The sequence below is a fragment of the Chionomys nivalis genome, chromosome 1, assembly GCF_950005125.1.
Source record: "Chionomys nivalis chromosome 1, mChiNiv1.1, whole genome shotgun sequence".
NCBI lineage: Eukaryota > Metazoa > Chordata > Mammalia > Rodentia > Cricetidae > Chionomys > Chionomys nivalis.
The window spans coordinates 16,518,564-16,531,787 of NC_080086.1; the positions used below are offsets into that span (position 1 = coordinate 16,518,564).

The following is a 13,224-nucleotide window of genomic DNA, read 5'->3' on the forward strand; positions in this document are numbered from 1 at the left end:
TCACGTGACCAAGCCAGTCAGCTCCTCCACTTGGTGTCTATACTCAGGATGCTCGTTTTGTTTTCTATTGAGTGTACTGGGGTGTTCCTATAGAGCACTTGTGCCGTGCTGTGCTTGTTGGGGTCAGAGCACAACTTGGGGAGTACAGGTTCTCCTCTTCCACCATGAGGGTCCCAGGAATCAAACTCAGGTTATCAGGCTTGGCTGTAAGCACCTTTACCCACTTAGCCATCTCACTGGCCCAGGATTCTTTCATAGAGAGAAATCTCAACATGGAATGATGTAGGAGGGACATCTGTCTATGTGTTACTTTCATTGGTTAATAAAGAAACTGCCTTGGTCTTTTAATAGGGCAGAAAATTAGGTGGGCGGAGTAGACAGAACAGAATGCTGGGAAGAAGGCAATGAGAGAGATGTCATGATTCTTCAACCTGAGACGGATGTAGGCTAGAATCTTTCCCATGGTGCTACACAGATTATTAGAAATGGGTTAATCAAGATGTGAGAATTAGCAGATAAGAGGCTAGAACTAACAGGTCAGGCAGTGTTTAAATGAATACAGTTTCCGTGTTATTATTTCCGGGGCTAAGGTAGCCTTGCGGGAGCCGGGAAGGACAAAAAGCAGGCCTGCCTGCAGCTCCTTCTACAATGAAATGAGTAAGACACACTCCCAAATATCCCAGGACGGGTCTCAATAGTCCTCAAGATGGTCACTGTCTCCGACACTAGTCAGCTTCCTCTAAAGTTCTGCCCGGACACTCAGCCTTCCCAGTGGCTCTCAACCCTCTTAGTGCTGTGACTCTTTAATACAGTTCCTCATGCTTGACCCCAACCATAATAAAACTGTTTTCATTGCTACTTTGTAACTGTAATTTTGCTGCTGTTCTGGAGTGTGATGTAAACATCTGTTTTCTGATTGTCTTGGGTGACTCCTGTGAAAGGGCTGGCCCCCAAGGTGGTGACCCACAGCCCCCAAGGTGGTGACCCACAGCCCCCAGGGTGGTGACCCACGGCCCCCAGAGTGGTGACCCACGGCACCCAAGATGGTGACCCACAGCCCCCAAGATGGTGACCCACAGGTTGAGAACCTATGCTAGATGGAGGGGGAAGGAAGAAGAGTTAACTGCAAAACAGACTCAGACAGGTCTCTGGGAGAAAAAGGCTTCATCCTCACAGGAAAGGACAGCCCCGTGCCTGTCACTGCCCACCAGGACCATCAAATGGGACAAGCTGAGGACCGGAAGAGTGACACCAATGAGCCTCACTCTACCCTGCAAGAACAAAGCTGAATGGGGCCAGAGAGGTGATTCACAGGTGCCGAGCGCTAAGGCTCGGATCCAAGCACCCACATGGCAGCTCACACCCACCTCATACTCCCATCCCAGGGAGTTTTCTGACCACTAAGGGCTCCTGCACATGTGTGGTGCACACAGATACACTCAGTCATATACATAATAAAAGCAACTTTTAATAAAGTTTCAAAGGTAACATTTTAAACTAGTAGGAAAAAGCTTGCAGAATATGGCTATGAAGAGAACTTTTGCATAGCAGTACAATGTGCATTTTAAGTTAAGTGTATTACAGAAAAAGTTTAGCCAAGCACATACCTTTACTAGAGAGTTCCAGAACAAAGAGGGCCACATAGTAAGACCCTATCTCTAAACAAAAAGCAAAGGAAACAACAAAAAAACCTTAAGAGTTTATAAAGTAAAAGCCTTCTAGTAAGCTAAAACTAATGTATTGAGGAAACATTTTTTGGCGGGGGGAGGGGTGGTTTCGAGATAGGGTTTCTCTGTAGCTTTGGAGCCTGTCCTGGAACTTGCTCTCTAGACCAGACTGGTCTCCACCGGTCTCTGCCTCCTGAGCACTGGGATTAAAGGCGTGCACCAGCTCTGCCTGGTGAGGAGACGTTTCCTATAAGGCAGTGTGGCCTGTGTCCAGTGTAGTCAGGTAGAGTAGTTTCCTCAACGCTCACTGACACCCCGAGTGCCCGTCCTGGGCACCCCGCTCTCTAGCTCTATTGCTGCATTGTTGATGTTTGGCTCTGTGGAAGTGAGCAGACCCTTGCCACCGTGCCTCCAGCTGACATCCAGCCCCAGAACATGCTGTGCAGGCTGCAGCCGAGGACTCACAGGCACTGCCCACAGCCCGAGCGTGTTGAGGTGCATTCTCGCACTTCACATGCCATGAGGAAATTCCCTAACACAGTTCTTAGACCATCTATCTGTCACTAAAGGCCACACCTGTCTTTAAAAAGTTGTGGGAAAGAAAATAGCGCACACAGATATCCAACACAGAATTTTTCAAAACCTGGTCTTCATCTCTCTTCCTCCCAGAACGTTTTAGTGAAGCTGTGATCAGTCAGGGGAAAACTTTAGGGAAAGTCACAGCCTAAATATACCTCTAGACCACGTGGAGGACCAGAGCACCACGCCAGAGCCTGAACACTCCCTGGAATGCCCCTTCCTCAGCTGCACAGATATCAGCTGGAGGTAAGGGAGGGCATCTCTTGTGCTTTATACGCCTGCACCCCTCTACAAGGACCCCACATCAACACATGACCCCTTTCTTGACCAAACCCTTACAAGATGCTCATCTCACTCCAAACTTCTGAACACTAAGCTCACTCCTCCTGCCTCTCTCTTCCTATTTACTCCCTTCTGCCTCCAGCATGAAGCACAGAATGTCTGACCACGTCGAGCCTCTGAGAAAGGTTTTCACAAAAATGGGAGAACAAAGCCAGGCCTGAAGAAAGCCAATCCTTCTAATTTTCTACAGTGAAATGGGGTGGGGCATTATTAGGACCTCTTCAGTGATTTTCCAACGTTCAGGAGACAAAGAGAGCTGGTGGGAAGGGCAGAACAAAACAAATCCACCTGAATGGGAACTCAGTGTCAAAGTTATGTACCTTAAGAGGACGGGCACATGAACTCCCTAGCTTTTAGGAAGCACTGTGCCAGTTGCTCAGTGTTCCTAAGGGCTGGCCACTGGGCCTGCCCTCTTGGGAGGGGCAGTGGTAGTGGAAAGGGGTAACCAGCACAGCTCATGCAACTGCTCATACTGTAGAACTTTCTCCAGTTATCACAGAATACCTTGCTGGGAGATCCTCTGCCCTCCATCCTTGATACAACCACAGAGACAGACAGATGAAATCAGATATAGGAGGTGACCTGAATTGACCCCCCAGGCTCCTATGGGTCATGGCTAAAGTGCTTGGCAATCAATTCATTGACCCTGACACGCATAAAGCTCAGTGGTTTTCCAGCCAACTTGTGAAGCATTTGTGAGGATGCACACACTTGCCTGCATGGCCCCATATCCAGCTGGGCATGTAGATACTGCAGGGGAGGTGACATTTCTGGGGGTGACCAATGCACATGCCATTGCACATCAGTGACTCTTGCTACATGCCATGTGCCATGCTGGCTCCCAAGGACAGAGACACTCAAATCCCAAACTCCTTCCTTCCACACCATTGCTGTGCACATTAACATGACTTTACTGTTCCAGGAAACACAGGCAGGCCCAGAAAGAGAAAAGTGGCAAGTTACTAGGTTATGGGAACTTCTAGAAGAAGCCTTAACTTTTTAAATAAACAATTTGATTTTCCAATAAACAGTGAACAGTTGTTTATTCTCCATAACTTGTGTTTTAAAACCCTTCCTCCTATGGTCACATGCCTGTGTCCTGGTCTGTTCTGGTGGATGTGTCAGGCACAGCAGCCTCAAGTAGTAGCAAGCTGCTCCCTGTCTGCTTAGTTCCTCCATCCTCTCTGCTGCAGCTGAGGGAGAACATGTGAGTCGAGGGACGCTACAAGAAGCCCAAGCCATGGGGCTTCTGTGGTTAAGAGCCACTGTGCTAGGCCAGGGAGAAACAATTATTGTTGCATAAGCCTCTGCGATGTGGGGGTCTGTGCCACTAACACCACAAAGAGATAACGTTGCCCTCAGGATCTCACCATTCAACCCCCTTTTCAAACTTTGTCCTCCATCACCACATGCTGTCTCTGACAGCAGAATGTTTCAAAAGACTACTCTGCACAACATGGTTTGTACATACCCCACACATAAATAAATAAATATAAAACAAGAAATGAAAATAGCAATGTACACACAAAGAAAATATTCACAACATATATATTTGAGAGATTTGTATCTAGAAAAACAATTGGTATTGCCAATTTGTATTAAGAAAACCCATCAAGTTCTATCAGGACACCAGGGACATTCTGCACAGACACATGAAAGGTGCCTGGTGTAGGAGGTCCTTTTGTCTATGTGTTGCTTTTATTGGTTAATGAATAAAGAAACTGCTTTTGCCTATAGCAAGGCAGAGCTTAGCTAGATGGGGAAAACTAAACTGAATGCTGGGAGAAAGAAGGCCACCGCCAGAGACAGACGCTGGATAGAACTTTATCTGGTAAGTGTAGTGAAGAGGCAAGCAGGCCTGCTTTTCGTCCTGCCTGGCTCCCGCACGGCTAGCTTAGCCCCAGAAATAATAACACGGAAACTGTATTCATTTAAACACTGCCTGGTCCATTATCTCCAGTCCCTTATTGGCTAACTATCACATATCAATCTAACCCATTTCTAATATCTGTATAGCACCACGAGGTGGAGGCTTACCAGGAAAGATTCAGCATGTCTGACCTGGCAGCTGGCTCCATGGCGTCTGCCTCACTGCCTTCTTCCTCCCAGCATTCTGTTCTGTCTTTCCCACCTACCTATGTTCTGACCTATCAGGCCAAGCAGTTTTCTTTATTAATTAACCAATGAAAGCAACAGATAGATAGAAGACCCACCTACATCCGGTAAGCCACAGTCATATGGTGATTCACAGATTAATGGAGATGGGTTAAATTAAGATGTAACAGTTAACCAATAAGAAGCTACAGCTAATGGGCCAAGCAGTGATTTAATTAATACAGTTTCTGTGTGGTTATTTTGAGAGTCTTGGTAGCTGGGAAACAAACAAGCTGCCTCATATAACAAATTGGCATACCAAGGTGGGGCTGACTACATTCACATAAAACCTGAAAAAGCTTGGAAAGGAATTCTAGACACAGAAAAACAAAGTTTAGCCACAGTTTTTTTTTTCTGGCTAGCAGCATGTCACAGCTCCTTTAAGAGAGGTCTTCTTGATTCAGTGGTAGCAGAAAAAAAAAAAGCGGCTTCCTGGTCTGTGCTGCCAGCACAAACTCTGGCTCTTTCAGGAGGCCGAGCATTTAAATGCAGTCTGTGAGTCGAGTGCTACAACTTGCTTAATGGCAATATAGACACACTGTGTGCCTAAAATGATTCTCGGATGCAGTGTACCTGCATCTGCCATGTTGGACTGGGTGCAGCAAGCAGGCAGGGATGTGTTGGCCTAGCCACGCCCATTTAGCATTGAAAAAAGGGCACTTCTGGTCAGAAAATAATTACAGATACACAATAAAGACAGATTCAGATAAAAAAAGGACCTCTCAATGGGTTACAGTGTTGGATAAATATATATGTAGACCTGGGAGAGAGAGGAAAAATACTATAAAAGGAAGTAAATTGTTTTAAAAAAAATAAAGCAAAGTCTTTCAAGAGACAGAGTAAACTTGTAGAAGAAGTAATAGGAGTAAAGAAAAATAAGCCATGTAAAGATGGAATACACACAGAGTCCGGATTATGTACATTGTTGTGTTTTCTTTGAATTTTTTTACTGTGAAGGAGCTAACTAACCAACATATATAATTTAAAGGTCTCTTGTCTTCAAAATTTGTGTCTAAGGATATGTTGTTTTAGAAAAGAGGTTCTGCTTTTGTTTCCACAGAGGATGAGAACCTGTGTAATCTTTCCAGACTAATATGGTTTGATGGACCAAGATCCCCTGAAAGGCCAATGAACACCCCTGAAAAATTACTTCACCCAACAAAAAGCAGAAAGCATTTGGAGAGAACTATGCCCAAATTTCCTTAAATGATTGTTTATAAATGTTTGTTTATATTCAAAGGGGACACACACTATAGAGATTTACATTGGTATGGATCTTGCTTTCTTGATATAAAGTTAAGGTCCATTTTGTTATATGTATATTTTAGCTCTTGATTAAGGTTTTGTGTTTGTGCACCTCATTTAAAAATGTAATGTATAATTAAGAAATATAGGTTAATAGTCATCTATAATAATCAAGCTTGTAGTCTTGTTAGATTTTCTAGATGTATAAAGGTCTATTTCATATGGATAGTTATTCTTCAAACCTCTCAAAGACTACAGAATATGGCATTTAAAATGTGTTAATAACTTAGGACTTTTCATAAAAATGAGATGCATCTGCTCCTGGCAGCACCAATTACTTCAAGAGGAAGATGGGCATCGAAGAGGCTCCTTATGGAGTTTGCTAGCCATTTGGGCAAGAAACTGCTCTTGCCTGGACTACTTGATGTTATGCTGTATGAACTGGACATGAGGGACCCATGGAGAGATGACTGCTGAACTTGCCTAAAGGTGAGATGGTCCTTCAGGGTTCCTGCTTCATGAAAGAGTCTGCCAGACATTCTGCAGGACACAGAAGAAAGTGGCTAACAAACTGCCAATACAGGTGGAACTGTCTTTGAAATTTCCTGCTTCATCGAAAAGTCTGAAAGATACTATGGGCTTGTAGGCTGAAGATGTATGCCCCAGTAGTACAGAAGAACTTTGGGTGACTGTCCAGGTACTAAGATGTCTCTGTCAATTCTAGAGTTTTGGAAGTTGCTTACAATGCATTTCCTGTTTACTTAGGTAATATTACATCCTTCTGGAGTCTTCGATGGAGTTGAATAATAGATAGTAATAATATAGTTTTCCTTAGTTATGATAAAAGATAAAGTAGATATAAATACTGTAACTGTAATTCTTGCTTGATACTTGTTTTGTATATGTAATTTTAGTATGTTAAAATTAAAACCTTCCTTTTCATTTAGACAGAAAAGGAGAAATGGTGTGGGAAGTCTGTCTATGTGTTGCTTTTATTGGTTAATGAATAAAGAAACTGCTTTGGCTCATAGCAAGGCAGAACTTAGCTAGGCAGGGAAAACTAAACTAAATGCTGGGAGAAAGAAGGCGAAGTCAGTGATGTAATGATCGTTCTGTCTCGTTAAGAGACAAGCCATGCCCACTCCCTCCCCGTCTACTGAGACAGGCTGATCTTCAGCTTCCAGCCTGAGTTCTCTATCTTTTCTGGCTCCCTCTCGGAGAGGCAGTTTTGGTCTCTCCTCTCTCTCTCTCTCTCTCTCTCTCTCTCTCTCTCTCTCTCTCTCTCTGCTTCTCTGTTCTCCCCTTCTCCCTTCCCTTCCATAACCACTAAATAAATATCCAACCTCACTCTGCATGGTGTGCCTATCTGTCTGTCTCTCACCTGCTGCTGCCACATAGCTCGCCACAGGGGATGCTGCCGGGGACCAGCCACCTTCAGAGACCTGCCACATGGTCTCATGCACCATCCCTGCCTGGGATTGGCTGCTCTTGGGACCCCCTGCCCACTGCCTGCTGCCGCTGAGGATCCTGCAAGCAAGCTACTCAGGGGTCTGCAGCAATTTCTAATAATCCATTACAAGTGAGGCACCATGTAGCCACCACCAGAGACAGACGCTGGATGGAACTTTTTCCGGTAAGCCACAGTCATATGGTGATACACAGATTAATGGAGATTGGTTAAATTAAGATGTAACAATTAGCCAATAAGAAGCTATAGCTAATGGGCCAAGCAGTGATTTAATTAATACAGTTTTTGTGTGGTTATTTTGGGAGTGTGGGCAGCTGGGAAATGAACAAGCTGCCTCATACAACAGGTGCCCTGAAACTTAGGTGACCACAGTGGAGCCTGAGCAAAGCAGCCCTGGAGGGAAAGACAAATAATACCTGACTCCAAAATGTACTGTGAAACTACAGAAGTCAAAACAGACACATTGACCAATGGACAGAACACAGGCCAGAAATAAAATCCACATGTTTACAGCACTAAGAACACACATTAAAAAGAATAGTCAGCCTAGACATCCATGAAGAGATGAGTGGTTCTTCCCATCCACCCAGAGTTTGTTCAGCTAGAAGAATGAATGATAGGAGAATAGAATTATGTCATCTGCTAGGAGAATTGATAGAACCGGAGACTGTCGTTGTAAGCAAAATAAGCCTGGCTCAGATGTTGCATGGTTTCTCACATATGAAGAATCTAGATGATTTTCTTTGTACTATACCACTATTTAACTTTATATAGTTTTTATACCACTAAAAACTTCACGAAGCTGTTACCAAACTAAAATACAACATTCAGGGTAAGCTGAATCTGTGTACCCAGGCCACAGTCACAAATTTTTGGCTTCAGAATAAACTACCTTATTCTCTGAGGTGAGAGCTGTGTTTTTATATGATCATAAAATAAGTCACTAAGGAGTGTGCCTCTGCTTTGTTAAACATCAAGTGAATCTGAGGTGGGGAAGGCAAAGCAGCAGGGAGCCAGTGAAGACACTGGAATGGGTCATTGGCCTGGAGGAAAGACCTAGGGACTGCCTGGAATAGCTCCCATCCCTTCAGGGGAGCTAGGGGAATGAGGCTAAGAAGAGCCAGCGGGCACAGGGTGGGCATGTTTAGGAAAAAGGCCCAGCCAGATGCTATCATGCAGCTGTATTAAGTGAGCCCTGGGAGCCCTGCCACAATGAAGACAGCAAAAAGCTATGCTTGGTTTACATCTTGTTGCTTTTATGTGTTTATGATGTGTGTGTGTGTGTGTTTGAGTGGCTTGTGCCACGGGGTATGTGTGGTTAGTGGACAACCTCAGGCATCAATCCTCACCTTCCACTTGGTTTGAGAGAGTCTTTGTTTTCCTTCTGGGTACACCAGGCTAGGTGACCTATGAGCCTCTAGGTCTCCCCTGCCTCTTCCTCCCATCTACCTAGAAGTGCTGGAACTATGCACTACCATACCTGGCTTATCTGAATGTTTGGGATTAGCAGTCAGGTCCTCTGCTCAATTTTCAAATCACTCTGCAGACCTGGGGCTTCCAGGCTCATGACTGTCCTTTGTCTCTCAGTAGTTCCTCCTGTCACATGTACAGTGGCCACTGATGGTTCCTGTGTCCATTGGGCTCACACATCCAGCTCAGAAGGGGCCTGCTCCAGTGGTCCTGTTCCTCACTGGGCTGAAATTCCAGTTCACCTCCCACACCTGGACAGAGCTCGACCTCTGAGTAAGTCAGCCTTCCAGAGCCTGCAGATGGCCTATGCAGACACAAGAAAGTTTTTCCAAGTTCCAGGCTAGGGCTTCGGAGCATGGAATGATGAGAGAGGTAACCACAGGAACAATACAATGATCAGGAGGCCAAGGAGCCATTCCAATGTGACATGCAGACATACAGCACCTGTGTCTAAAGACTGTGTCTGAAAGTAACAGAACTGTGTCTAAAGACTGGGTTCACATATGGCCGATTACCTTTGGAGGCTTCAGTTACTTAACAGCTCTGAACCTCAGCTTCTTAATTCCTCAACTGGAGATAGTAAAAGTGCCTTCCCTAAGAGTGGATATGAGGATTACAGGACAGAATGTAGGCAATGTCTATAAGAGGCAGAAAACAGGCTTTGTAACAATCATGTGAATTGAAACAGGAATCCATGCTGTGCGATAATGCTCTTGTACACTCTAAAGATTTGCCACTCATATTGGTTTAATAAAATGCTGATTGGCCAGTAGCTAGGCAGGAAGTATAGGTGGGGTGACCAGACTAGGAGAATTCTGGGAAGAGGAAAGGCAGAGAGAGTCAGTTACCAGCCAAACACAAAGGAAGCAAGATGAAAATGCTGCACTAAGAAAAGGTATCAAGCCATGTAGCTAAACATAGACAAGAATTATGGGTTAATTTAAGTTGTAAGAGCTAGTTAATAATAAGCCTGAGCCAATAGGACATTTTATAATTAATATAAACCTCTGTGTGTTTCTTTGGGACTGAACAGCTGCAGGACCAAGCAGAACAGAAACTTCCATCTGCAAATACAGTCCAGAAATCTCTTCAAGACCGAAAAGCATCATTACAGGGAAAGTGATGTGCAACTGAAGTATGGAGACCCTGTTGCAAAGATGGAAGTGTGTGTGTCTCATCTCCAAAGGCCAGAGCCATCCTCAGGCCTTGGATCACAATACGGTTTCCCATTGTGGGTCTCCCCAGACTTAGTCTTTGGTATGAACTTCTGACCTATAAAATCTTACAACTTGTTCCCCTCCAAGTTTCCCAACAGAACTAAACTATCACACACTACCAAGGTCCCCAAGATCTAGTTACCAAAAAGTCCTTCCTGTCCTTTATTTGTTATCAGTTTGTAGTACCAGGGATGGGACCCATGACCATTACTGGGCATATGCGCTGGCCTTGGCCTCAAGTCTTTTTAGTTGCTGTCTTCAGCTATAAGTATAAGCAACTCTTACAACTGCTTAGTCAGACCCAATATGATAACAATAAAACCATGTAAGTATGCATAAGTACATATGTTTTTAGAAATATTTTATCAGTACCAGGAATTGAACCCAGAGCCTTATTCATGCTATGCAAACCTGAACCATATCCCTAGCCCTTTATAAGACATTCTGAAAACATGCCAGCCACAGGGGCACACACCTTAATCCCAGCACTAGAGAGGCAGAGGCAGGCAGATGTCTGAGTCCAAAACCAGCCAGTGATATAGTGATACCCCAAAATAAAAGCAAGCAAACAGACTTCCTTTTTCTCCAATATGTAAGTAAAAAGGAAATGTGAGCTGGATATTGTATTATACATCTGTAGTCTCAGCACTGAAAAGATAGGAAGATTGGCCAAGCTCAGGAGACTGAGGCTAGCCTGGCAACATAGCAAAACCTTATTTTAAAACAAAAAAACCCTTATGGACTCAACTAAGAAAATATACAAAATTGGTTTTTTTTTTTTTCATCCTTTAAAAGTAATGCTTTAAGAAGTAATGTTCAGCTTTTAATGTGATGTCTCTGTTAACTTAAGCTTCAAGGTCAGTTGTGACTTGATCTCAATAGATAGCTCACCTTCTCTGCACATAAATCCTATTTCCCAAGGAGAACACATTAGGAATATGGCTTTAGGGAGCAACAGGCCATGGTGGACAAGACCCACAGCTTCCTGTCATCTTTCCAGTCTCACCTCTATCCCAGCTTTATCCCTCTCCAGATGGCTAATGCAAGAACATTCAGGAATATATGACTCTGCTCGCTTCCTGAAGAGCTAAGTAGGAAAATGACAATCACTCCCTTAACAAATTCTGAGGTCATTAACAGTCTATTGGGACCTGACTGTGACCAGATTTGTCTATTTGGCCCTGGGCACTGTCAACACAAAACAGCTTTTACCTCAGAGTTTGTTCTGGAGCCAATATGAGTGATTGTGGCCTGAGAACAGTGTTCTACTGCGGCCGTCTTCTCCTGAAATTTTTATAGTTAAAGGTAACAAAAAATTCTAAGTTGCTGTGGGACAATGGTCTTGTACCCTGTAAAGATTTGTCACTTGTATTGGTTTAATAAAATGCTGTTTGGCCAGTAGCCAGGCAGGAAGTATAGGCGGGACAATGAGAATAGGAATTCTGGGAAGAGGAAAGGCTCAGACTGCAGTCATCACCCCAACACAGAGGACACAAGATGAGAATGCCTCACTGATAAAAGGTACCAAGCCATGTGGCTAATACAGACAAGAATTATGGGTTAAAATGTTAAGTAGAGAGCTATCCGTAGCCAACAGTTTAATTCCCAGGAAAAGAGATGAGGAGACCAAAATAAGTATAAATGCGTAAGTTTATACATCAGTGCTCACAGCTGCGTTCATCACAGAAGGCAGACACAGAAATAACCTGTGTTCATCAGTGTAGGAAGGGAGAGTCAAAAAAAGAGATTATATCCATAGAGCAGAGTACCATTTGGACATGGAGTCAAATGAAGTGTAAAACTGTGACTTGGCTAAACTTCAGAAGTGTCACATTAAGTGAAAGAACATGACACACATGGCCCTATATGGTATTCCTTTCACATGTAAGGCCCCAAATGGGCATCCATAGAGAAGGGCAGTAGGCGAGTTGCCAGGTGGCAGGGCAGCGCGAGCAGCAGTGACAGTGTGTGCCCCTTTCTGGGGTAGGGCAAGTGTTCTGGAATTGGCTATGTTCGTTATGTAATCTTCCACTCACACTAAAGACCACGGAAGTGTGCCCTGTAAACAAGTAATAGACTCAGATGTGAGTCTTAAGAAATAAACAAACCCGCCGGGTGGTGGTGGTGCACACCTTTAATCCCAGCACTTGGGAGGCTGAGGCAGGCGGATGTATGTGAGTTTGAGGCCAGCCTGGTCTACAAGAGTTAGTTCCGGGACAGTCCCCAAAGCTACAGAGATACCCTATCTCAAGAAAAGCAAAAACGAAAAGAAAAAAGAAAGAAAAGAAAGAAATGAACCCAACACCTGAACTTCCTTCCACCCTGTAATAGTACTAGGCATCCCTCGAGGCTGTTCTGGAGTCTGACTCAGACTGGGAGCCTGTGCTAACACTAGACTCTACGTGGCCACTTGCAAAGGATCAGAGTCCACAATGACGAAACCTGTTTGACAATCCTAAACTAACACTGTCCAGTGGCCCTCAAACAAACCGCTGCAGACAAGAAAAAGATTACAAACCCAAGGTGGACACTCAGGCCACAAGAGCAACCATCCAAGGTAAAAGTTGCATGTCCAGCCCCATGCTTTACTGTGACAGCACCAAGCCACAATGAAGAACCTGAAGCACCCACCCCTCAGCATCCCTTCCTTCTTGTTCTGAAAGTGACTCATACTGGCCACATTCTTGTTTTATTTTTTTAATAAAAACCAAATATCAAACAAGTACAGCATAACATCCTGACTATACAATACAGTGAGAGGATTCTGGCAGGCAGGCTATTTCTCTTACGCTCCTGACTGGAGACACCGTCAATGTCTCCATTCTACACCCTGGGTGATTAGGTTCCTTAGCCAGCGTTCATCCATTGCCTGTCTGCACTTCAGGGAACAGGCAAGCCTGCTGTCAGTCAGAGCTAGCGCACTCTGGCCTGTCACCATTCTTCACTCCTGTCACACTTCCACTTCATGACGTCTAGTGGGGATACGGACAATCAAAAGGCTGGAGTAGGTCAGGCTCAACCCAGAACCTTTCAGGGCCACCTAAGTGTTCTCTGGCCTCTTCCGTTCCCACAGAAGACTCAA

At 44.5% G+C, this 13,224-nt stretch overlaps 1 protein-coding gene across 1 annotated transcript in view; it reads right to left on the reverse strand.

Moving 5' to 3' along the window:
• Positions 1–13,224, reverse strand: part of Borcs5 (BLOC-1 related complex subunit 5) — an 82,985-nt gene that overhangs the window by 1,797 nt on the left and 67,964 nt on the right. The gene's annotated exons all lie outside the window — the stretch shown is intronic.